Source organism: Rattus rattus, chromosome X, assembly GCF_011064425.1.
Source record: "Rattus rattus isolate New Zealand chromosome X, Rrattus_CSIRO_v1, whole genome shotgun sequence".
Taxonomy (NCBI): Eukaryota; Metazoa; Chordata; class Mammalia; order Rodentia; family Muridae; genus Rattus; species Rattus rattus.
The window spans coordinates 98,073,642-98,100,834 of NC_046172.1; the positions used below are offsets into that span (position 1 = coordinate 98,073,642).

The following is a 27,193-nucleotide window of genomic DNA, read 5'->3' on the forward strand; positions in this document are numbered from 1 at the left end:
GACAAAATTTGATAGAACTTTTCTCCCGTTAATTTGTTCTTTGTCATAGAGGTACCATCCAGTACCTTATTGCCAGAGTAGTGTCTCTTTACACTCTTATATCCTTAAAATATGTAGCATTGGAGGTTTTCTTTAGTTTCATATTTTTTAAAGATTTATTTATTTAATGTATATGAGTACAGTGTAGCTGTCTTCAGACACACCAGAAAAGGGCATCATATCTCATTATAGATGGTCGTGAGCCACCATGTAGTTGCTGAGAATTGAACTCAGAACCTCTGGAAGACAGTGTTCTTAATCATCTAAGCCATCTGTCCAGCCCCAGTTTAATATTTTTAAGCAATAAGTATAATATATATTTAAGGAAACTATACATGACAGAGTTCCACTCAGATTTTTATATTTTATAGGATTTTTGAGACTTAATCAATGTTTGGTGCCGATTGAAGGAATAGAGAATAATAGCAACTAGGCACGAGAGTGGGTGAATGGAGTTGTTCTAAAACTGGATAGAGGTGATGGTAGCACAATTCTACAAATCTACTAAAAATTTGCACAGATAGACACTTAAATGAGTGCCTATGTTTCATGAATGCTTTATAGACATATTCTAATCAATACTGAATCCAAAGATGCCACCATGGTTGTTTGGACCATTTTTTGAGACAATCATATCTCCCATAGCCATTAGAACATCCAAATTTCTCCTCTTCCTCTTCCTTCTAATACTTCTTTATTTCATCATTTCTATTATGAGTTTAATACATGTCACCCATTCAAGTATGGATTGTGTGCCTTCGTGTGTGTGAGTGTGTGTGTGTGTGTGTGTGTGTGTGTGTGTGTGAACTTTTAAAATCTGTTCATTTAGAAGAGGAAACAAAAGCAAACTATAAAAGGGTACAGATGACACCAAAAAAACAAGGCCTTCTAAACGTTAATGGACTGACATATATATAAACTCACAGGTTGTGGCAGCAGGCCCAGGGCCTACACAGATCAAAGTCAGATGGGGTCCTACAAATGAGAGGGGAAAGTGAACATGGTCTTCTATCCCTAACCAAGAATCTGTATGCAATTGATACCCTGTGGAAAAATTAATTTTCTCTAGTGGAGTCTTACTGTATATACAAACCATACTTAAGGGTCGGTCCCACAGGAAGCTCAAGTAGAAGGATGACCAAAATACAGATGCTCACACTCCTTTTTAAAAGGGTGAAAAATATCCATAGGAGGGGATATGGAGGCAAATTTAGAGCAGCGACTGAAGGAACGGCCATTCAGAGCCTGACCCACATGTGGCCCATGTATACAGCCACCAAAACTAGGTAAGATTGATGAAGCTAGAAAATGCATGTGGAAAGGGACTGGACATAGATCTCTCCTGAGAGACACATCCAGAGCATGTCCAATACAGAGGTCAGTGCTAGCAGCAAACCACTGAAGTGAGAACAGGACCACCTTGGGGGGAATTAGAGGAAGGATTGAAAGAGTTGGAAAAAAAGCAGTTCCATTTCCAGTGTGGATGGATAATAGAAATGAATCAATGGTATTTTTTTGGAGAATTCTTTTTTACTTTACTGCCTTTATTTGTATATTATGGCTTTGATTTTGTGTTTATAGTGGGTGACTGTGTTTCTTTGTATTTTTGTTTTGTTTTGTTCTATTATGGTTTGTTTTTATTTGCCTGTTTGTTTTCTACCAAGATAAAAAGAAGGCGTGGAAATGGGTGGAGGGGTAGAGGGAGGATCCGAAAGGAGAAGAGAGAGGGAGAACAATGATCAGAATATTGTGCATGAAAGAATATTTGCATTCAAAATAAGCAAAAAGGTATTTTAACTTTATCTAAATATAAGTATTATCCATATTTGCGTATTTCTAATTTAATAATTATTTCATTTTTCCTTGAAGTTTGAGGATCTTTCAAAGAGAAGCTTTTTTTTATTAAAAAATAAGGAAGTCAGTTTTCTCCTTCACATGGTCTCAGGAATACAACTCAGACCACCAGGCTTCATGCTAATGCCCTTTGCCCATTAGCAAATCATCTTATTAGTCTTGACTTTCTTCTCGAAATCAAGACTAAGAACTTTAGGATTTCTGTTGGTTTCTCCAGATAATTTCACTGTTTTACACTTCTAGTTGTGTTCTTTACCATAGTTTGAAAGAGCCTCAAGTTACCCAGCTGTTTCCTGCTTCTCATGTCCCAGGTAAGGAATGAAATATCAGGAATATGGAAACTGTAATGAGTGTAATGAAGGCTAATTCAGATACCTAGAAAATACCTCTAACTGAAAGGCAGACAGCTTTTTAGTCCTTGTCTTCCAAGAGTTACCATGAGCCAAATTTTATATCAAGAAAATACGGTATTTAAAAAAAAAATTAGGTCCTTCGTTGTATTGTATGATACTTTGTGGGAGATGAATTGGTAAATGTCATGTCTCTGCCACAACTGCATCAGGATCCAGATGTGTACCATTTTCCATCAAGGAATTAAAATTTTGAAAGCAGTGAATCATAAGCTACTTAAAAACCAATGACACTGACTTTACAGCAGCTATAATAGATTACTGGCAAAAAATTAAACTTCGTTGACCCTAGAAATGAGTTCTAAGAAGCCTTGTCTAAACTAGTGGAGTGGAAATGCGGTCATGGCACGAAGACTGGCTAGACTATCAAGAAAAAAAAGACACAGAAAAAAATAAGGCACTTCCAGCCCAAAATGTTGATCACAATTCTTAATTGCTATAATATATGGTATAAAATGTCCAGTTATTAATGAATATATACACAGAAATGCAAACAAACTCTGTTAAGAAAAAAAGCAAGCAATAGAATTAAAGTGAACAAATCAAGGAGGCACTCTTAAGTTCAAAATATAAGAACTGAAATCAAATATTGACTAGGGAAGTCTGGCAGCTCCTGAAAAGAGGACACACGGTGTTCTCCTATTGTGACTAGGGGTCTTTTTCTGCCCTAAATTTGGAATATTTTGTAGAACATCGAGTTTATTGTAGATTATAATAAAGTACCCTTTGGTGATACATGTGGTATTAAGTAGCAAGAGGAAAACACTCTCTTGAGATGAGATTGGACAATGGCCACAGATACCATTGTGTTGGTCTTTGTTTTAGGAAGACCTTATACTATTTCTTAAAGTTTGAGGATGAACCACTTTCCTGAAGGATGTTCCTGTCCAGATGATTGGTGGAGCCACTTGGATGAACTCTTACATTATGGGACAATAGTGCCTCTGTTCTTTACCAGAAAGCCTCTGCTAAACAGGAATTTTATGATCTTTGGGCCATTTAAAATGTCACATAGCCATCCAAGGCCAAAGAGGCTACTCAGATGTACAATAGCCATGTAACAAAGTAGACTGAAGAGAATTAAAGAAAGAAAAATAAAAATAAAAATATAACCATAACCGTGCTTCTCAAGTACGAAATGGCTTTCCTTAATGTGCCATAACAAAGCCCCACTGCTGTTTCCAGGATTCCTTTTTCTGGGCTCTTATTCTTATAGATAAAAGGATTTTAAAACTCAAAAAGGAATGCAAGAGCAATTTTATTAGAGTTTTAGAGCAAAACAAAAAGGCAGGCAAGGGGAAAGCTTATACCTGAAAAAGCTAGCAAAGACAGGAAGTCATGACTTTGAGTTAGAGGTCAAGAAAGCAAGCAGGCTGAATCATAAAAACCTTCTAGGAGCTATGTCAAGAGACAATGTCTTCACAGAAAATGTGGATACACTGTCAGAGAAAGCAAGATACATGCGAATATATCTATAGTCAATAAGTGAAAATAGAAAGAGGACATGAAAACATTCAGCATTGTGACATAGAACTTAGAAGTTAGTGAGTTGTCAGAAGCTGTGTGAAAAATATACTCCTAGACAAAAAGACTGAAGGAAAGGCCATGCAGAGACAGCCCCATCTGGGGGATCCATCCCATATACAGACACAAAACCCGAACAATATTGCAGATGCCAAGAAATACATGCTGACAGGAACCCGATATAGCTGTCTCCTGAGAGGCTCTGCCAGAGCATGACAAGTACAGAGGCAGATACTCGCAGCCAACCATTGGACTGAAAATGGGGTCTGCAATGGAGAGTTAGAGAAAGGGACTGAAGTAGTGGAAGGGGTTTGCAAACCCATAAGAAGAACAACAATATCAACCAACCAGAACTCCCAGAGCTCCCAGGGACTAAACCACCATTCCAAGAGTACACAGCGATAGACTTATGACTCCATCTGCATACATAGCAAAGGATGGCTTTGTCAGGCATCAATGGGAGGAGAGGCCCTTGGTCCTGTCAATGTTCAAGGCCCCAGTGTAGGGGAATATCAGAGGGGGAGGTGGGAGGGAGTGGATGGGTAAGTGAGGGAGTACCCTCATAGAAGCAGAGGGTGGGAGGATGTGATAGAGGGTTTCTGAAGGGGAAACCAGGAAAGCAGATAACATTTAAAATGTAAATAAAAAATAACCAATAAAGAAAAAAATACTACTCCTGGGTTGACATGAACAAACATCCTCCAAGTAAGGAACAAATGACAGACCAAACTCCAGATACCACTGAAGTCCAATTGGGTGAAACAATACAACTGATTTATTGGGATTCCTTACAGGTGAGCAGTTACTTCCATGTACAAGATTCTCTGAGTACTACGCTACCTCATAAAGGGACTGTGGGAAAGGATAAATCTACAAAAGGAGTTATAGCCACAGTCCTATCTTTAGAAATGGCTTGTGGATGTGACACATACACAAAAGATGTTCTAAGACATATTCCATCCTTACAGGAGGTTCTGGATCCAGTCATATGTGGACAAGGGATGGTGAGATGTGATATGGACAGGTAAAGTGTCTGTGGCATACACATGTAGCATAGGGAATCCCTGGATTCCCTACCCAGCACAAGAATCCATAGGGACCTCCCAAACTTCTGGAGGTTACAGGAACTTCCCATCTCCCAGGAAGATCAGCCATCTTTCCTAAAATACACAACATACTATACACTTCCAAATATGCACAAGGGTTGTCAGTCCCACGCTACACTCACAAGTATCCCCAGAACTCAAGACCCCAAAGGCTCTGGTTTCTACTTTATCTCCCAAAGGGTCCTTAGAACTTGTTTTGTCCATCAAGCTGGCAAGGAAATATGACACTTCTATAAAAAAAAAAAAGGTGGTATCCCCTTCTCCAGCTGAAGAAACTTTTCTTGGAACTTTGACAAGTACACAACAAGGTCTAGAAACTTCCCTACCTGCACATAAGGCCCTCAGACCTCACATATATCCACGATGCTCTAGGAGAGGCTATATCTACACAGGTGGCTCTAGTACCTTCCCCATGTTCTAATGCCATAGTCAAGACTTCTACACATGTACAACATACATTAAGATCTTCCCCATCTGAGAAAGATGCCTTAGCATCTACCATATCTGAACAGGATGATTTCCAATTACCCCATCTACACAAGAGTGTTTCTTTCATGTGCCCTGTCTTGGGGGGAAATATTCAACATTTTCCATCTACCAAAGTGGACTGCAGACATCCAGTTTCTAGAAAAAAATAGGTTAAGAGTTAGTCCTTCTGATATAGACTTCACAACTTTCTCATCTTAGGAAGACAATTTCAACCTTCCCTTTTTTGCAAAAAGGGGGCTTGTGCCGTCTCCTGCTGCCAAAGAAAATTGTTAACATCTAAACAAGGGATTGTACAAATTTCTTCTGCTCAAAAGACTTTACAACCTCCAACTTCTTGCCAGGCTCTGTCTTCCCAACATGGTGTACAAAGATCCCCATCTTCCCCAAGTGACACTGCTCCTTTCTTACCTAGTCAGAAGTCTCAAGAATCCTTCTGTACTTCACCATCAGATGTAGGACACTGCCCACCTGTACTAGGTGCTCAGGAGCATCTTGTCCCTGGTCCAGGGGTTCTAGGAGCATTGCTTTCTTCTCAAAAGTCCAAGGAACTTACCAGGGCAAAAAAGCCAACTTTGCCTGTGCAAAGTTCTTTTTTCTCCAACCAAAGAAATCTAGAACCTTCAGTATATTCCACAGGGATATTAAGTCAATACAAAAAAATCACAGAGTACTTTATGCCATTTGCCATGAGTGAAGGAGGGTGTGGCATCTTCTCAATCTGCTTCAGCATCTCTAGGAACTTTGCTACCATCACCTCCAGAGCCTGATAGACATTCATCATCTACCCAAGGAGGTGCAGAAACTTTCCCATCTGGTCGAGGGTATCTAGCACCTTTGTTATCTGCCCAGGAGCCTCTGAAACTTTCCATCTCAGCCCAGCCAATGATGCAGACATCAGGATCTGATGGGGTTGGGTGTAGGGCTCTACTGCCTTCAGCACCTTCCCTTGCAGTTTCAGAACCATGAAAGTTTTCCATGTACCTGAAGGACTTCAGGCACTTTCTAATCTGCTCCAAGGCATTGGGTCTTTCTGTATCACCACAAATAACCCCAACATCTTCTCAAACTGATTAAGAGACTGTGGGATCTTGCTATTCAGCAGAAGAGACTCTGAAAGTGTCCAAATCTAAATAAGTGACTCTAGGATCTTCCTGATCTGCTCATGGAAGTGCGAGGCATTTCTTATCTGCACAAGCCATTTTAAGGCAAGCCAGGTCTAAAGAGCAGACTGAAGCATCTCTGCCACTAACTCCAGTATGTCCTGGGTTTACTCAAATGACTCAGCTACTTCCAGGGCCTTTGCCATCGTATAGAGTCCTCTGGAAATTTCCTTGTCTAAACAAGTAATTCTTGGATCTTGTTCATCTTCCCAAGGGGCTTTAGGACATTGTCAATCTTCCCAAGGGTCTCGAAAACTGTCCATATCTGAACAAGGGACTGTACCAAAACTGTCATCTGCTTGAATGTCTTTGAATCATCCAATGTTTTCCCAGGCAGCTCTGAGATGTTCGTCATCTGCACAACATGCTATATAATCTTCACCATATTCCCCAAGGGCTACTGAAGGTTTCCTAACTCCAAAAACTCAAGAACCATTTTTGTCTTCCCAACCAGATTTAGGACATTCTCCTTCTGTGCTAGGTGCTTGGGAGTATCCAGTGTCTACTCCAGGGTTTCTAGGACCTTTGCTATTCTCTCAAAATCCCAAGGAACTTTCCAGGGCTACAGAGGTAACTTTGCCTGTGCATACTTCTTTTTTTCTCCAACCAAAGGACTCTGGAAACATCAATATATTGCACAAGGAATTGGGAACAATATAAGCACACCCAGCATACCTTCTGGTATTTGTCATGTGTTAGGGAGAATGTCAAATTTTCTCGACCTCAACCAGGGACAATAGGAGTTTTGCCACAATCGTCTGCAGACCTTGAGGGACATTCACCTTCTATGCAAAGGAGTCATAGAAAATTTCCCATCTGGTCAAGGGCATTTAGCGCCTTTGCAATCAGCCCAGGAACCTCTGAAACTTTCCATTGCAGTGCAGGCAATGATGCATACATCAGAATCTGCTGAGAGAGCTCTACTGCATTCAACACCTTTACCAGCACCTTCAGAAGCATATGAATATCTCCATCTCCCCAGTGGATATCCGGCATTTTTGAATTTGCTGCCAGCCATCTAGCTGTTTCTGATTTACCACTAGTGACTCTATCACCTTCTTCATCTGATCAAAAGACTATCGGACCTTGCCTATCAGCAGAAAAGACTCTTAAAATGTTCCAATCTAAACAAGTGACTCCAGGATCTTCCCCCTCTGTTCAGGGCAGTGGGCATTTCTTATTTGCACAAGCTATTCTTGTACAGTCCATGTATGGAAAATAGACTATAGGACCTTTGCCCCAACTCCAGGATCTATGGGGTCTGCACAAAATAACCCAGGGTTGGGGTTAGGGTTAGGGTTAGGGTTAGGGCTAGTCTCTGATCTACATCTGGGAATGTGATACCTTTCCCCTCAGAACAAGGTCATTATGAAGTATCTTCAAGTACAGAACATTAAAATCTCCAGAAAAGATATGTAGAAAACTCATTGAGTTCACAAGAGGCACTGGGACTGTGTATATCACCACAAGGATCTCAATAAAGGCTTCATCTGTCCAAGGGTCTTCAGATCCTGGCTTGTCATCCCAGGAGTCCCCATGCTCCTGTTTGGACCAAAAGGCTTTAGAAAGTTCACCATCTTATCCAGAAGATCTTGGACTCTCTGAATCTGCTCTGAAGACACTAGAAACATTGCTGTGTACACAAAGCAGTCTAGAAATAGCATTTATCACCCAAGAGATTATTGAACTTTTGTCACCTGCACAGAATTCTCTTGTATTTCCACTTCCTTCACCACTTAGTCCAGAGTCAGCAGAACCTCTCCTATCTACTCAATCTGTTTTTAAGATTTCAGAATTTGTGTCAGGGACTCTAGAATCTTTGCAATCTTTGAGAGGTGCTCTGGGGATTTTGAAATCTAATGAAGGTGGTCTGGGCACTTCAGTATCTGAACAAAGGATTCTGGGAACACAAACATCTCCCCAGGAAACTCTAGAACTTTCTCAACCAGCCCAAGGGCCTCTTGAACCTATGCCATCTACCCAAGAGACTGTGGGACCTTCCTTTTCAAGAAAGTTTCCAGGACTATCCTTTTGTGCACATGGTGACTTTATTCCTATTTCTTCTCATGAAGAATGCCTGAGACATTCCCCTAATTCCAACAAAAGTCCTAGACTTTTCAATTCTACACAAAAGATAGTGAGATATGTCCCATTTCCTGAAGGGATATCAGATATTCCTTCTCAGAACTTGATGTCTTAAAATGTATCCCTTCTTCCAAAAGTAGGTTCGCATCTTCCAAGAATGCCAAAAAGGACTCAAGTCCCAGGACTACTCCTCAAAGGAGCATCTCCCCAGTCCCCGATCCAAATCATCAGAATCAAGTTTCAGATCAGACATTCTCCCTCTCCACAAGGTGGTTCCAATCATTCTAAATTGAAGAAAACAAGATCAAGACATGTCTCTTTAGACCAAGCAGGCTTCAAATCTGTGCCATCAGATGAGGGCTCAGAACTTTGCCATACTTCCAAAATGGAGAGAAGTGCTTCCACATCTGACAAAGCAGTGTAAAGCTTATAAAATGAGATGAGCAGGGGCATCATCATATCTGTTTCTAACAAAGGAGACCCCAGATACTCACAATCTCATAAGGAGGGCCTCAAAAACCCCCCATCTCCTCAAGGCATCCATAGATGGTAAAATCAAATTGAAAAGGGCCCTTTCTGACCAAGTAAACACCCATGCTTCTCATTTAGAACATGAGGGTTACTGACCATCCTCTTCATCTAAAAGAGTACTCAGACATTCTTCATTTTCTAAAAAAGATAAGAAACTAAAAGGGGAGAGAGTGTCTTCCATTTGTATAAAAAAGGGCATGGGAAAAACTCCCTCTCATGATGAGAGCCTCAGTAATTCCACCACTCTCATTGGGATTTAAAGGAACACTGTTTCTACCAGGAATAGACTCAGGAATGCCCATGATACCCAAAGGAGCCATTGAAACATCTTTTGCAATCAAAAAATACTTTGAGTTATTTCTAGATGGAAATAGTCCCCAGGGGGGTGTCAAACCTTCACCATCATCCAAAAACGTTAGCCACCCTCTTTCTTCCAAGGAGGGCTAAAATCATGCTCTTACTGTCCAAATGGAGGGAAACCTTCTATTAGTGCCAAAAGGGGGCCTAGAGATGCTCCTTGTGACAAAAGAGAATCCAGAAATTTGTTCTCTAATCAAGAGAGAGTCTGAACTTCAAGTTCTGCCTTAGGAAACCTCCAACTTACCCCTTCTATCCAAGTATGTAACCTCTAAAGCAGCCCATCTCAAGAAGGGAACTAGTGTCCTACTCTTACCATGGCATCTTCAACTCTTTTAATCTACAAGTCTACCTCATGTTTTCCCCTAATGTTTCCCATATAAACAAAAGGAGTTTAAAACTTTTTCTTGTTATCAACCATCTGTCAAATCTATGACTTCTACTGCTGGTTGCTTCAGATGTACCTCTGAGGCATCAGATAAGTCCCTCTGATTAAATGCATGGTAGGTGTTCCCTTTCTGGTCAAAAGGAGCTCACAATTTTTAGCTAGAAGAACATGCTATACAGTTTGTTGAATAACATGCGCTTTTTCTGACCTGTATGGCCCTAGACCTACTTCATGTGACCTAATTGGTGACAAATCAGATCCCTCTACCTAAAGTGCTCTAAGTACTTCTTATTCCGAATAGAGCTGCAGACACAAGACTAAGAAAGGCTGAGACTTTTCCATACAATCATAGGGAGCTCCTTCCTTCTACTTTAGAGCATCTTTAATCTATAACCTGTCCCCAGAGGGGAACCAACAATTCCTCTTCTGCCCCCAGAGAAATTCGATATAGATCAACCTTCACAAAGAAGTCTGAGTGTCCTCTTTCACTGAATCGGCCTTCCCTAATTATACTCAAACTATTCCTCTTCTCACCAAAAGGATCTCAGTCCTGCCACTTCTAATAGCAAGCTACAGTCCACCAATATCCAAAGGGTTCTCAGACCTTCTAAATATGTCGCCATGGGAGTGGACTTATTAACTCTATTTAATTGGGCCTCAGATCATTCTGTTGTGACCAAAGGGATTCCAATCTACTCCACCTGCTTTACAAAGGGTGCTCAGATCCCATTTTGGCCAAAGTGTCTTCAAATATGCTTCTTTGGCCAATGAGGACCTCAAATTGCCCTCCTCTGAGTCAGGGACCTCAGTCATTCCCCACCCAAACTTTAGGTCCTAGAGTATTTCAATTCACCTGAAGGGAATCCAGACCACCCAGGGTTAAAGTAGCAGAGCACAAGCATAGCAAGTACAGCCAAGAACAGGAGCTCACTGCCTCAAGGCAGAAGCCGAAATGGTGTGTTCCCCACCATTCATACCTAGACTTAGCAATTGAACATATTCGTGAGGAGAAGCAGCATGGGACTGTCATCCAGATTTTTGATGACCTGGCACGACATTCACTAGAGTGGACAGATGTTGTAGTCTCTTGGATATGCTCCAATGAATGAGGCGGGATAGGACACTGATCTCATGTAAAGGAAAGAATATGCAAATTTTCGTCTCTACTTAAGGAAACCTTAGTTTAGCTTTATAATGGGGTCTCAAATTTCCACTCTCTCCCCAAGAAGCATTCAAATATTTCCCGTTTGATCCTGAGGGTCTTAGATTTTCTCCATGGCTTTTGGGGTCTCATTTCTTCCCCATGCCCTTCTGCAGGACTCAAATATCTCATGTCTGACCCACTGATCATATATCTCTGACTAATGTTGGGGGGCATTCGGGGTCTGAATATGAGGCCTTCAATAATGTGCACATTGTCCATTGTCACACATACTCTTTCTTGCTAATGGGATCTTCAAGCTCCACCTCTAGTGAAGAGAACTTCACACAGTTCTTTCTCATTTATATGGGGTCCCTATACTTATGTCTTTATCCAAATGGGCTCAGGTTTTATCTTCTGGCCAAGCAGGTCTCACTTTACTCAAAGAGACATCACATTTACACAATGTGGACAAAGATGCCTTGAGCATTCTCCTGCTAGTCAATATAACATTTCTTCTGTCAGGTTTGAGGTCTCCAGAGCAGCAAGGAGATGCTAGAATAGCAGTCAACATCTTCATTGTCAATGGAGTGGTCCCAACCTTAGTGCCCAGACATGGATGGTTAAATACAAACCTGAAAGGCTGTCAAAGTAATAGGTGCCCACCCAACCATCCTCATGGTACAGTGTTCAGGTTGCTGCACATTCTCCTGAAGACGCCACAGATGACATGGTTACTTTTGATTGTTGTTGTTCTTTTCTTGGCATTGTTTTCTTTTAAGTTTAGAAGAGGACATCTTGGTATTTTGTTGTTATGGTAGTTCATCGACTGGCATTAAAACCAGCAACCCACTGCTTAAATGTTTCATATTTTCTACTCTATTCTGAAATGACAATGTATGCATATCCTTTTCCTATAGTTTCAAAGGCATACCACTATGTAATTCTATTTTACAAATGCAATCATTTTAACCAAATATTCACATGAATATATATATATATATTTATGTGCAAAACCATTTCCTATACTTTGGTGTTTTCCCCCTGATGGCAGTTGCATTTGACATCACTTGGAAGGTTCTTTCTTACATATGTGTCTTAAAAAGATGTATCTTTTTAAGGGCTGAGGGTGTATGGCTAAATATCTTCAGCAGCACAAATACTTTCTGCAGCATTTCTGTCCAGTGGATTTTAAGTATCAGTTAGTTCACAGTAATACCTGAAGCAATTACAATGTGTGAGGAAGAGCTTTCAGGATGTAATCCCTGAAAACAAAGGAAAGCATAGTTATTAATCAAATCTATGCACATCAAATGAACACTGTATTTTGTGGTTGTGTTTGTAGAAGACTTTGCAGTTTGAATGTCCAATCTTTATGTCTTAATTGAAGATAGTAAACTATGCTCAGAGTGTGCATGTGAAGTAAAGGCCCCATGTCTTTAGTGTTTAGATTTTTATTACATCTATCTGCCTGTTTATCTTCTATGTATGTGTGCATATATGAATGAATGTATATTTTTATGCAACTGCCTCTCTAACATCTATCTATCTTTACATCTGTCCATTTGTGTGTCTATTGGCCTATATATCATCTACAAATATATGGATGACTATAACTAGGCAGAAGTGGTAGTTTGAATGTAACTGGGTCCCGTAGACCCATAGGGAATGGCACTATTGTAGGTATGGCCTAATTGGAGTAGGTATTTCCTTGTTGGAGTAGGTGTTTCTTTGTTGAAGGATGTGGGGTTTGAGGTCTCATATGCACTCAAGCCATGCTCAATAGGGCAGTCTCCTTCTGCCAGTGGATCAGGATACAGAGCCCTCAGTTCCTTCTCCAGCATTATGTCTGCCTGCACACTACCATGCTTCCACCATGACAATAATAGACTAAGCCTTTGAAACTGTAAGACACCCCTAAGTAAATGATTTCCTTATAAGAGTTGCCAAGATCATAGTGTCTCTTTACAGAAATAAAACTTTAAGACAGTAGATATTCAACTATCAATCCATTTATCTCTCTACCTATAAAGTATCTGTTTGTCTGTCAAAGACCAGCTCTGACAGTGTGTTCAGTGATCGAAGGAGGAGATGTGAGTTTGATGGCAATGTGACCTCCATGACTTCCCCCATTGCAGCTTGTTTTTTTTTAATTCTTTAAAAAAATTATTTATTTTCATTTTCATGTACATTTGTGTTCTGCCCGAATAAATGTCTGTATGAGAGGGTTGGATTCCTTGGAATAAAAGTTACAGGGAGTTGTAAACTACTATGTTGATGCTAAGTTTGAATCTGAGTCCTCTGGAAAAGAGTTAGTTTTTGTTTTTAGTTTTTAATCAATTTACGTCTTAACTGCTGCCCAACTTCTGGTCCTCCTCTCCTACAGTTCCTTCTCCCACCTCCTCCCTTCCTTTCTGATAGAGTAGAAGTCCCCCACCTGGTACATCAAGTCTGTAGGGTGGGCCACATCTTCTCCCACAGAGCTCATCTCTAGGACATCCCAGAGACCTGGGATAAGGAAGCTCACAAGAGTCCATAGGGGTGATCTTAGCTGAGTCACACAGCAATAGAAATATGGAAGCTGAAGAGGCCACCTCTTCACCAGTGGAACAAAAGGGACACCAACTCACCCACAAAAATTTTGACCCAAAATCTATCCTGTCTGCAAGAAATTCAGGGACAGGGGATGGAGCAGCGACTGAAGGAATGGACAACTGATAATGGATCCAACATGAGACCCATCCCATGGGCAAGCACCAATCCCTGACACTATTGTGCTACCTCACCATTATGCTTGCAGAGAGGAGCCTAGCCTGGCTGTTCTCATAGAGGTTCCATCCAGCAGCCGACTCAGACAGATGCAGAGACCCATGGCCAAACATTGGATGAGGCTTGGGGACTCTTAGGGCAGTTTACTTTTTAATATGAAAATCCTCTTTTCAGGCAGGTGAAAAGTGACACACATTACATATCCAGCCCACACCTGGCATTGCCAGCCTAGCAATTAACAATTGAGAACACAGGGACACAAATTCACAGCCAGTTGATACAGTTATGGTGCGCGTAGGTTATCCCAACAACAAGGCATGGCAACCCATGCCTGTAATCTCAGCATGAAGCAAGAGAAATAACATGAGTTCAAGACTGACACGGAATACATAGAGATATCCAGGCTACCTGTGTCACAGTAGGAAACCCTGCCTTTAAAACATTTTTAAAAGCTCCTTTTATATTTTCTAGTCCCTGAATTACCTCCTTGTAACTTTTATGTTCTTTGACTTCATCAAGCATAGATAGAAAGATAACGGCAGATAATGTACCCGTGCAACATGTATGTCATTGCATTCTTTATATGTCTTTTAGAAATTTAACATGTTGGCAGCCTCTCTACTCTCTAATGCTAATGAAGAATATGCTCAGATTGTTATATGCCTTCACTTATTTTAATAAGAATTCAAGAGCAAGAAGTGTTAAATATGTGTGATATAATTGCCATCTTCAACAAGAAATCTTAAGTAATTTTTATTGAAACTGCCACAAATAAAATTCCCAAGCGACAATATCTCAAAAATTAAAATTAATAAATATTACAATTTGCATGAGAATTACATGCCAAATATATTTAATCTAACCAAGTTTAATATTATTTTAAAACTCACCAAAAAGTTTTATATAGCTGATATATTTTTTACCATTCTAAATGAAACAATTAAAGTAGTTACAGCAAATTTAGCAAAAGCACAGTAAGTGTAACTCACTTTCTAGCACTGGATTAAAAATCTAAGACTGCAGGGGGTGTGTCTCACTGATATCATTTGTCTATATTGAAGCCCTAAGTTGGACTCTTAACACAAAGAGGTAGAAGGGAACATGATAACAATGCATTCACAAATCCCAAATGCACTTCATTACATTTTGTTCATTCCTCATGCCACTAATAAATAAACCTATTATGTAACATTGCCCCTTCAAAACAGGACCATCGAAGTGTAATTGACAAGATTATGATTAGCAGCAAATGCTTGCTAAACCCTTTAACCACTGAGAAGTTAGAATTTCTAGAAAAAATTGTCTTAATTATATTCAAACTGCTTTAAAAAGCAAATGTGGCAAGGAAAAGCTGATAAACTTAATAATTGTCTGAATTCTTTCCATGTGAAGTTTGAGGAAAGTTGACAGACATCAAAAAATTAAAATTTAATAACTACTTTATTATATAATCAAAGTCATGTAAGGGACATAAAACAGTCCAACTCATAATAATTGCATGATAACCATAACCCTACGTTCTCATAAATGCTGCAGTTTCACATTTTATGAGGTGACCCAGACTCATTTGTGATAGTTTGCATAATCAATTCCATACACAACAGAGAAGCTGCATCTCTACAATCCTTTTGTCACAGCTTGTCCAGTGCCCTTTGTACCAGTAAACATATAGGGTGACTGCTCCAAAGGAGCTGGAGAAGTCCTTAAATATGAATTCTTCGAGACCCAATCTCAATCGACCACTCTATACCCCCTTTCTCTGTCTCTCTCTGTCTCTGTCTCTGTCTCTGTCTCTGTCTCTCTCTCTGTCTCTCTCTCTCTCTCTCTCTCTCTCTCTTGTCCTCTTTCTTCCTCTTTCTTCCCTCTCCTCCCCACCAAAAATCTCCCAAGAACTCCTCTCTGATGTTTCCCTATTTAGCTGGCAACTCTAAATACAATCAACTTTTAAAAATTCACATTTAGATTAAATTCAATAAGGTATTCATTCATTTATTATCTAATCATCTAATATTTGTCAGCCACACAGAAAAACAATTCTCCTTACTCACAGAACTTGAGTTTCATTGAGAAGAGCCTCGAGGGACTGCCTGGCATGGAACCCAGGTTTTTATGGGATGCAAGTGCTTTATGACTCAATTTATGACATATCCTTTCAAAGCTATGTTATACAAGCACGAGTTCTATGGAAAACATAAAGAACAGAGAGTTGTGGTGAAGAGACAGACTACTAAGAGGCTGAAACATTCTTTTAAAGTCAACCAAAGCCTGCCTGAGAGAGCAGTAAAGACTGGATAACATCAATGGCATGTTCCATGAGCATATCCCAGGAAAGAAGGTCCAGAGCAGAAGAATGAAAGCAAAGGCCCTAAAATAGAAACGTGTCAAGGTGGTACTAGCAGAGCCTAGCACACAGGACACTGAGTACTCAGCAGGCCAGACTTTCAAACTTTGTTTCAAAGAAGAAGCAAAAAAATGGGTTTATATAAGGCCTTAAATAATGGAATTTTAGTTGGAGCGAAATTTTAGTTGGCTTTCCCATAAAGTCTGTCAAGATGCTAGTGGTTTTGTGCATTGTGCAACATAAAACTTATTACATAACCTGAAAGCTATGTAATATGTAATATAGTATATGCATTTAGTTTTTATTTAGTATCTAATCCACTAATATTTGTAGACAAAATACAAATATATTTTATAATATGTTTTAATATATTGTATTATATAATATGTGTAATATAATGTATTATATTACATAGATTATGTGTATTATAGTACATATATTGCATATGTTATATATGTACGAATACACACACACATATAAAAGGGAGTAAAATCTTGTTATTTCTAGGGGAAATAGGTGGAACAGAAAGACAGACTTGGGGCGACCAAGTCACATACTCTTACATATGTGGAAATAACAAGATCAACAACAACATTTCCATTGCTGAACTTAGAATAATGACTACATATATATATATATATATATATATATATATGCTTCAGAAGTAGATGATAAGTACAAGTAGATACGTAGGACTAGAAAGCATCTGCAACATGATCAGAGACTTGCCACTCCTTGAAATTTAAAGAACAACACAGGGAAATATATGCTGGGCTTCCAGACTGACTCCAACGCTCCATTCCCACCCTCACCGCCTGGTCCTGCTGCCCAAAGTGGAGATGAAAGTCTCAGGACTGCATGGGGAATAGGGGCAGATGCCTGAAAACATGCAGTGTCTCAATTTAAAACGGTGAATCACTCTTATGATGAAGATCTGGAAGAGCTATGTCCTGTGTGTGGTGATGAAGTATTTGGGTATTATTACAGTCTTCTCACCTGTGAAAGCTGCAAGGGCTTTTTTTAATTGAACAGTCCAAAACCAAAAGGTACACATGCATAGAGAACCAGAACTGCCAAATTGACAAAACACAGAGAAAATGATGTCCTTACTGTTGATTCAAAAAAAAAAAAATGAATGGACGTTGGAAAGAAGCTGGAAGCCATGTTTCAGGTGATCCAAGCAATGCCCTCAGGCCTGACCTTATAATTACGATCATTCTGCCTCCAAAGGCCTGTCTCCGACCCATGTAGCCTTGACACAGTGACAGAAGTCCCTTTGTCACATCTCCCATTAGCATGACATTGCCACCTCATAGTAGCCTACATGATTACATGATATAGTCCCTTACCTAATTGGACCATCAAGTCTGAATATCCAGACCCCTACTCCAGCTTACCTGAGTCAATGAATGATTGGCTACTCCGATATGACAAGGTTCCCAGCAAGCATCCCACACCCGATACTGGAAATTTTGAAGTGTGAACCTGATGAGCCTCAAACAAAAATCATGGCTTACGTACAGCAAGAGCAGAGTAACTGAAACAGGCGGGAAAACCTGAGTGCATTTGGGCTTTTGAGCAAAATGGCGGGCCAGATCCTGTTCTCCGTTGTTGAGTGGACCAGAAATAGTATCTTCTTCAGGGAACTGAAGGCTGATGACCAAATGAAGTTGCTTCAGAACTGCTGGAGGAAGCTCTTGACCCTTGGTTACATTTACCAGCAAGTGGCACGTGGGAGGGAACGGACAATCTGCCTGATTACTGGAGAACATGTGGACTACTCCATCATCATCTCAAACCCGGAAATTGCATTCAACAGCTTCCTGAGTCTTGCACAGAAGCCCACGGTGAGACTCCATTCGCTACAGTTTGATCAGCGGAGTTTCTATGTCTGAAGTTCCTGGTGATGTTCAGCTCACATGTCAAGGATCTTGAGAACTTTCAGCTGGTGGAAGGTGTCCAGGAGCAGGTGAACGCTGCCCTGCTAGCCTACACAGTTTGCAACTACCCCAAACAAATTGAGAAATTTGGGCAGCTACTTCTTCAACTACCAGAAATCCAGGCAATCAGCAAGCAGATAAATGGGGATGTGCCCCATAATAACCTTTTTATTGAAATGCTGCACGCCGAAAGAGCCTACGTCTCCACCCCTAGACGCTTGCTCTAGGAACAGAGACTGGAGGGAGATGAGTAGGAGGAGAGGGTGGAGGAGAAGGGAGAAGGAGGAGGAGGAGGAGGAGAAGGAGGAGGAGGAGGAGGAGAGGAGGAGGAGGAGGAGGACGAGGAGGAGGAGGAGGACGAGGAGGAGGGAGGAGGAGGAGGAGGAGAAAGATGATGCTCTGAATTGCTCCAAGCACCAAGCACTGCTAATTACAAACTTGGCTTAAAAACACTGAATTTTAAAAGCATAGTAATTACATTCTTAATAGCAAATAAATGATATATCCGGGTATTTGTACTACAAACTGTGAACCAAAGTCTGCATATCCCCAAAGGCTTCCTATGTAGATTGAGCTTACAGATGGAATTCAATACCACAGCAGAATAAAAATGTATGGAACAATCCTTGAATATTTAAACTAATCTGCTATTAAGAAATTCAGCAATCCATCTGTTTTATTAATTGGATTTGTCCAAAATTACTGTGTTGAAGCTGAACAACTCAAGAATACATGGGTTGTGCCTTGGCAGCCCGTCGGTCCCCCCAGAAGGTCCAATACCTTCTGACCTGTGAGCCCCGAAGCTATTTTAAGGACTTGTGTTCAGCCACAACCAGTGGCAGCTCCATGAAACCATAATTTCTAAAGATCTGTGCCTTAGACCTGCCAACAGCTAATAAGAAAAATGTATAAATATGTCAGTTTGCCATTTTAAATATGTTCTGAAGTTTGTTTTGCTGTGTGTTTGTTATTTTAGAAAACCAGGCAGTATCCCTCTACTGTATAAGCATTAGTTAATATTAAGGGAAATCAAACAAATCTTAACTAATATTCCCAACAAGCAAGTTAGAGCTCTTGTCGCTGAAATGTGGCTTTGGCATGGTTGGGTTTCATAAAATTTTTGACTAAGAAGCTTGTTAGTATACATCCATCTGTTTAGGCATCAAGGTTTGTATTTCACTTAACAATAAACCACTAGACATCTTTTCCTGGATGTCAAATCGTCACAGTCTAAGAAGCCGGAAAGTGAAAGCAGGTTGAGCATTGCCAAATTAAAGAATGGTTGGGCTGCAAAGGTGATTGACTCGAGGTTCATTCCAATTGTAACTTGAGCATCCCCTAAACCTGGGATGCAAAAATAGTGATTCTGCATATGGCTTGGGAAGACAGGAAAGCTAGTCTCCTACAAAAGGGAATGGAAAATACTCACATCTCTCTTAAGTCATAGACCAAAGTCTGCTGTTGACCAAAACACTGGAGGGCAGAGACAGCAAAGTCTCCAAACAGTGCTGTCGGTATCAGCATTCGATGCCACAGGCATAGAAACCTTGCCTTACTTCCTGGTCCTAAAAGGGAGCTATGCAGATATGGATCAATGTTCTGCTAAAAATAAAGTAGTAATACTTTAAAGTCAAATAAAATATACTGTTTACATCCTTTAGTTCCTAGGAGGAGTTGCGGTGGGGGGACCTCTGATAACACAAGATAGTAAAAGCAGTAATCTCTTTAATGTTTTTTTCTGGCTAGTAATTATTTTTAACAGTTTAATTATTGTATGTTGTGAGACACTGAAATCAAGAATGAGACTCTCATTTGGTCTTTAATTTGTTCAGATTACCAGTAGCACAATCACTTGTAGAAACTGTATTAAAAAACTCAACTTTTTCCCACAAATGTTTCTGGCTTTGGAATAGTTTATTTATATTGCATATAATAGTCTCAACTATAGACAATTACAATGTTAATTTATTGTTCCTTGGGATCCCCTTTGTATAAGGTAGAACCAAGGCTATAGAAACCAATATATGTGTTTACTATAGCATGTCTTCAAGTTGGTGAAACATAGTTCAGGGGTACATGATTAAAACCATCCATGTGATTACAAGTCTTGAAATTCCCATAATGCTTCTGTAGCTTATTTAATGTTTATTGTCAATCACGTGACTTATAGCTTTTTCTTGTTTTTAAGACATCTTAACAATAAAGAGTCTTACCTGTTTTTCTTTTCCAAACAATGTAAATTGTTTATCAAAAATATTCATTTATTGCTTCAGATTTATTACATTTATTAATCACTTCTAATATCCATCCACAGGAAGGTTCGCACTAGCTGTGTTGGGATTGACTCTCAGTGTTATCCTTGTTATTATAAGGAGGGGAAAAGTCATTAATCAAAGCTCAGATCCAAAGCATTAAACCAAACAGAGACATGGCTTTTCCTCTCAACTAAAATCCAAGTTGCTTAAAGGTACACAGAGAAGGACAAGAGACATCGGTAATTAATGAGAGAGCTCTATCCTGGGTGTCAATGTGACTATAAGGATGGCTGTTTGGAGTGGTTTTGACATTGAAAACAAACAAACAAAAATCCATGTTTCCTTATTTTAAATATATAGTATTCCCCCATTGAACATTAAACCTAAAAGTTGTCAAATACTGGTTTGTCATTCACCTAGTAGCTTTTACCCTGAGAATGGTTAGAGAAACAGGCAATAGTCACATCCATACCAAGGACAGAAGCAGTTTGAGCAGGGGTGTACATGGTACTCTGCATCCAGGGCCCCTTCAGAGCTGGCCAGTTATCGGATGTCAGTTGGTAGCCAGTTTGTAACTTAGCCAACTGCCTTATTGATTCTAGGATTTCCTAATAAAGGCAGACTTAAGAGGGAAGGTCTTCAACAGAGCCGGATTTCCTGTAGTTGGTCTCTGTAAGAGACAGTCTGTAATGTCTGAGCCTATGGAGTGTGGCTTGTCTGCAGCTGCCTTAGACTTGAATCCATGGGGTCTTCAGAGTATGGAGTTGGTTACTTGTTGACCTTTTCCTACTGTAGCAGTGAAATACACATTGTCATATAGATTCTTGCTATGAATTTCACAATGGAAATTGATTTTTTTCCAGTATTTCAATAAACATTGATATGTTCACTTGGTAAAAAATTAAATGTATGTAATAAATTCTAATTGGAATAAAGTTTATAAAAATAAAAGTAAAAATATATTTATTTTAATTTTAAATGTATGTTAGCATTAAAAATAATGCATTTTATCATAGCATTTTATTACATGTATATTTATGTGTATAATTAACATGTACTCATTAAAATAAATATTTAAGAAATACAAGGTCAATGATCTCTATTTTATTACATAATTCCCGACCACTAAATGAAGCTGCGACTAGACTTACCTATATTGCAAAATGAAAGGAAAACACTGTTTTATCATTGACAGACCATGGGAAGAGAACCTCCTGTGAACAGTCCAGTGGCAAACATTATACAATGCATGTATCATAAAGACCATTGAGGCTACCATGTGCTGCTAATGAAAAGAACCTGGTATAACTGCTCCACGGGAAGTTCAGTCAGCAACTGACCAATACAGTTGTGAATGCTCAGAGCCAACCATCAGACTGAGCTCAGGGAACTTATTTAATATAGTACTCGAAGTCCTAGCCAGAGCAATCAGACAATAAAAAAGGTCAAACGGATACAAACTGGAGAGGAAGAAGTCAAAATATCACTATTTGCAGATGATATGATAGTATTATTAAGTGTATGTATTTCTTAGTGTTTATCTTTTATCTTTTTGTGTTGTATGTACCCATCTGTGTGGGGGTATGTGCACATTGGTTTAGCTATCCATGGGTTCCAGAAGGTGTGAAATCCCTGGAACTGAAGTTATAAGAGGTTGTAATTCTAGTGACATGGGTTCTCGAAAGTAAACTCAGGTATTCTGTAATAACAGCATGCATTCTTAAATTTTCAGCCATCTCTCCAACCCCATTTTTTATGTATTTAAAATTGTGATTTATTTTATGTGTATGGGTGTTTTTATTGCATGTATGTCTGTGTATCATGTATGTGCCTGCTGTGCTTGGAGGCCAGAGGAGGGCATGGCTGTCCTGGAAATGGATTTAGGGTAGTTGTGAGCATTGATTTATGTGCTGAGACTCAAACCGAGGTCCTCTGGTTGTTAACTAAGGATCACATAAAATTAACATGATGATATCTTTTACCATAAATGCTGTTCATATTTTTCTGTTATGCTAATGGAACTTGAGGTAAGGGCAAAGCAATAATCATAACCATCTAAAGACAAACAGGGATACATTTTTGCATTGTTTTACTTACTTTTAGGCTTATTCAGCTTTGAAAATCTACCAAGGCATTCAAACACCAGGGATAAATTCTTTTTGCTGTTATTTTTCCTTAATAGAGGATCTTTTCTATAGAGGCCAGGACAATCTCAGAATTCTAAGAATCCTGCCCCAGTCTTCCAAATGCTGTGGTTATCTATTTTAGTTTACCTATTTAACTTTCCCTCACAGATTTATAACATAATCATATCTAAGAAGTTAAAGCTTCTCTTATTGCCATTTTTTTCCTCCTAACTAACCCTACCTGACCAACTAAAATTGTGTTTTCTTTTCTTTCCTAGGAAATGACTCCTTTGTGCATGGCCAAAAGCAACAAGGGCCCCCAGCAGGAAAACTCTAGCCAACAGTGTGCTCATTTGCACATAATTTTTTCACTCTCTGAATTTTTGTGATGTTAGCGATCAATAATTATATAGGTTTTTTTGCATTTTCAATGCTTTCCAGCATGACATAGATTTTTGACATAATAAAACAAATTAAAAAACTTTTAAAAAAGTCAAGGGAGGATAATTACTTGAGATCAAGAGATCCAGACCAACCTGGCTCACACAGTAAATAAAACTCTACAAAAATAAATTTCAGGTTACAGTAAAGTTAAATAGGATTGTGTTATGTTTGCAAATCCTTTCGTTGTGGTCAGCACAAATAATAGACTACTATGCCATAACACACACCAGTCCAGTTAAACTCTTTGAAATGTAATTATGAAAGCACAGTTTACTATTTATAAAAATGTAATAATATCCACTTACATGTAAATATTAACTATTAAGTAAATGATAACCAAATTGCAATCTGTAGACCCAGACAGGTTAAGTATGAAGGAATGGACTAGGGCGGGGCATTTGTTTGGCTAGCAGTGGGAAATAGAATAGAGTTTGTTGATGGACTGGGGTCCGGGTAGAAACAAACTGGAGCTTCAGGTGGGGAGGGGAAGGGGAAATTGGTGAGGGAGGTAATTTGGGGAGAGACAATTAGATAAGAGGAGCTTTTGAGGGGTTGTGTGGAAACCTAATGCAGTGTAAAGTTCCTAAAATATATGAATGTGATCCTAATAGTTTCCAAATAATGGAGGAGAAAGAGTCCCAACTGACCATCTCTTGTCACCAAAGCTTCTAGCATCCAGACTGGATTGCATCCAACTGGGTTGTTGTCCAAAGATGTCCAATGGAAACCCCCAAACAACTCAAACTGTTGCTAAGACGATAGATTGCTCTCCACAAGGTGACAGCAAGGTTCAACTGCTGAAGACAACCCCTATACAACTCATTGAACACGGAGATGCCTACCTGGTGCCTACCTAGAACCTTCACACCGACATTCTAGTATCTTGTTATAGGAAGGTACTCTACAGGCTACAAAAACAGAAACAGATACTAACCTACCCACAAAACCTTTCATCGACTGCTGTCCTGCCAGCAAAAAATATGCTAGGACTTATGGGAGTAACCAACCAGAATTTCCTTTGACATATGGCCCACTCAGAGTAGGAACTGACACTGTCTGTATACTCAAAACCAGAAAGGAAGATAGCACAGGGATTAAGGATTAAAAGTATTGAAGAAATGACTCCTAATGCCATTCTGCTATACTCATAGATCAGTGTCTTGCCAAGTCATCATCCGAGAAGCTCCCGTCTGCAGCAGATGAGAAAAAATGCAAAGACCCTCAGTCAGGCATTATGCAGAAAGAGAGAAAGAAATCTTGAAACCTAAATGGAGGTTTCCATCAAATCTCTCCCTTCAGAGCTCAGAGAATTCCATGTATGAGGAAACAGAAATAGTGTCAAAGAGAATGGAGCCAAAGAGAATGGAAGACATCAGGAGAACAAGTTCTATAAATCAACTGAGCATAGCTCATATAAACTCCCAGAGACTGAAGCAGTAAGCACGGGTCTGCAGCAGATGGTTAGTGTATGTATAAGGATGGTGTATTCAGTTTAGGGTTTTTATGGAACTCCTGAATGTATGAATGGCGAGTCTCTGATTCATGCACCTGATGTTGGTGCTTTAATGAAAGCCATCTACCTTCAAATTTTTCCTGAAAATAAACTTTGCTCATATTCCTTCTCAATTATGAAAGTTTAAGGTTTAATAGCAATAACTTTATGTTTAATTAATCATGGCAAATGACATAGTACTATTTTAAAAGCACAATGTGCACCATAAAACTATCTCGGATAAACGAATATAAACCTTCTTTTAATCATGTATTTTTAAATTCACTGCTCATAATAACCATGTGGAAAGCTTTTAAAAAGTACATATTCCTTTTGTCAGTCCTGAATATTTTAATTTAATTAGCTTCTAGTGAAAGCACACATCTGTATCTTTTTTAAAGTTGAGCAATTGACACAAGTCATACCAGTGCTGGAGAACATGTGTTAAATGCAGAACAAAAGAATAACTTAGCTATAGGATCAAAAGAAAAGATAGAAGTCAGGGGCTTAACGAGAAAAGTTCATATGCTCTTGCAGGCCTGTCTACTGCTATAATGATGATACATGTGTGTTTAAAAGGAATGTGATAATGCCTTTATCAAGTACCAGGAGGGCATACAAGAAAGAGTAGAAAAAAGAGATTTACCAAGCATGTATTTGCTGCAGTACACAAACATGCAGGAACATGAATGCACTGTGAATAAATCTACCTTGGGTAGGGAGGTTGTTCTGAACAGAGGAACAGAAGGAGTGTTGTTAGGACAAAACAGCAACCAACAGACTAGGAAAAGATCTTTACCAATCCTACAACAGATAGAGGGCTTATATCCAAAATATACAAAGAACTGAAGAAGTTACACCGCAGGGAGACAAATAACCCTATTAAAAAAATGGGGTTCAGAGCTAAACGAAGAATTCACAGCTGAGGAATGCCGAATGGCTGAGAAACACCTAAAGAAATGTTCAACATCTTTAGTCATAAGGGAAATGCAAATCAAAACAACCCTGAGATTTCACCTCACACCAGTGAGAACGGCTAAGATAAAAAACTCAGGTGACAGCAAATGCTGGTGAGGATGTGGAGAAAGAGGAACTCTCCTCCATTGTTGGTGGGGTTGCAGACTGGTACAACCATTCTGGAAATCAGTCTGGAGGTTCCTCAGAAAATTGGACATTGAACTGCCTGAGGATCCAGCTATACCTCTCTTGGGCATATACCCAAAAGATGCCCCAACATATAAAAAGACACATGCTCCACTATGTTCATCGCAGCCTTATTTATAATAGCCAGAAGCTGGAAAGACCCAGATGCCCTTCAACAGAGGAATGGATACAGGAAATGTGGTACATCTGCACAATGGAGTACTACTCAGCTATCAAAAACAATGATTTCAAGAGTGTGGCCAGGCGGCTCAGACGACAGAGCAGGGCTTTTGTTCCCAGTGGACTGTGTAGAGTGTACAGGTAGTCTCTTGTCTTCTGCTCAACATAGCAGCTCTTGATATTCAGGTGAAAGGGCATAGAATCGTGCTTCTGGCCAGGCTTTTGAACTTATTCTCAGCCCTAGGTCAAAAGAATCTGTCCCTGATTTCCCCCTTCCTCCTGTCCTCCATAGAAGAAGGATCTTTCCCTGGAGGAAATTCAGAAGAAACTAGAAGCTGCAGAAGAAAGACACAAGTCACATGAAGCAGAAGTTTTGAAGCAGCTTCCTGAGAAGCAGGAGCATGAAAAAAAGAAGTGCTCCAGAAAGCCACCGAGGAGAATAACAACTTCTGCAAAATGACATAGTAGAAACTGACACACAAAATGGAAGCTAACAAAGATAACTGGGAGGAACAAATGGCTGCCAAGCTGGAACGTTTGTGAGAAAAGAACAAGCACATTCAAGAGGTGCGGAAGAACAAAGAATCCAAGACCCTGTGGATGAGACCGAGGCTGACTAAGTTGTTCAGAGAACTGACTTTCTCCCTGACCCCTTCTTAAATATCCAAAGACTGTACTGGCCAGTGTCATTTACTGTTTCCCTACTGACAAATATTCTAGAAGCTGATGGAGGACCATATAGATAGATCCAGACCTTGAGATGTTTTAGGGATCAAAGGGAGAAACTTAAAGTGTTTTGCTCTTTTTAAAGTGTTGGTCTTTCTAAAGTAGTTATTTTTCTCATTACGTTTTTTTTCACGTGGGTACACTCAGTGTGCTGGGTTAATGGCTAGTATTATATTGATGGTGGAAGACATTTGTGAAGAGTAAGTAGTGGCTTCTTCCAACCCATTAGATGCTGAGTGTCTGTTCACTTTGCGATCCCAGTTCTGTCCCAATATCACCAGATGCTATTGTACTTGGTTAATAAACTGCATAGTGCTATTAAAAAATGACTTTGTGAAATTCACAGGCAAATGGATGGAACTTAAAAATATCTTCATGAGTAAGGTAACAGAGTTACAAAAGAACACATACAGTATATACTCATTAATAAGTGGATATTAGCCAAAAGGAAGCTCGTAATATCCATGACACAAGTCACAGACCATATGAAATCCAAGAAGAAAGAAGATCACACCAAAGTGTGGATGATACAGTCCTACTCAGAAGGGGGAAGAAAATAGCCCCATGGGAAGAACAAAAATATCAACCAATCAGACCCTCACCAGCATCTGCTCTCACCTGAGTTTTTGATCTTAGCCATTCTAACTGGTATAAGGTGAAATCTCAGGGTTCTTTTGATTTGCATTTCCCTGA

At 39.6% G+C, this 27,193-nt stretch overlaps 2 pseudogenes; both read left to right on the plus strand.

Annotated features, from left to right (window-relative positions):
* The first annotated feature begins 4,513 nt into the window (after positions 1 to 4,513).
* LOC116888098 lies at positions 4,514 to 18,361 on the plus strand (annotated as a pseudogene).
* Positions 18,362 to 23,672: 5,311 nt separating this feature from the next.
* LOC116888100 lies at positions 23,673 to 26,394 on the plus strand (annotated as a pseudogene).
* Positions 26,395 to 27,193: the final 799 nt, after the last annotated feature.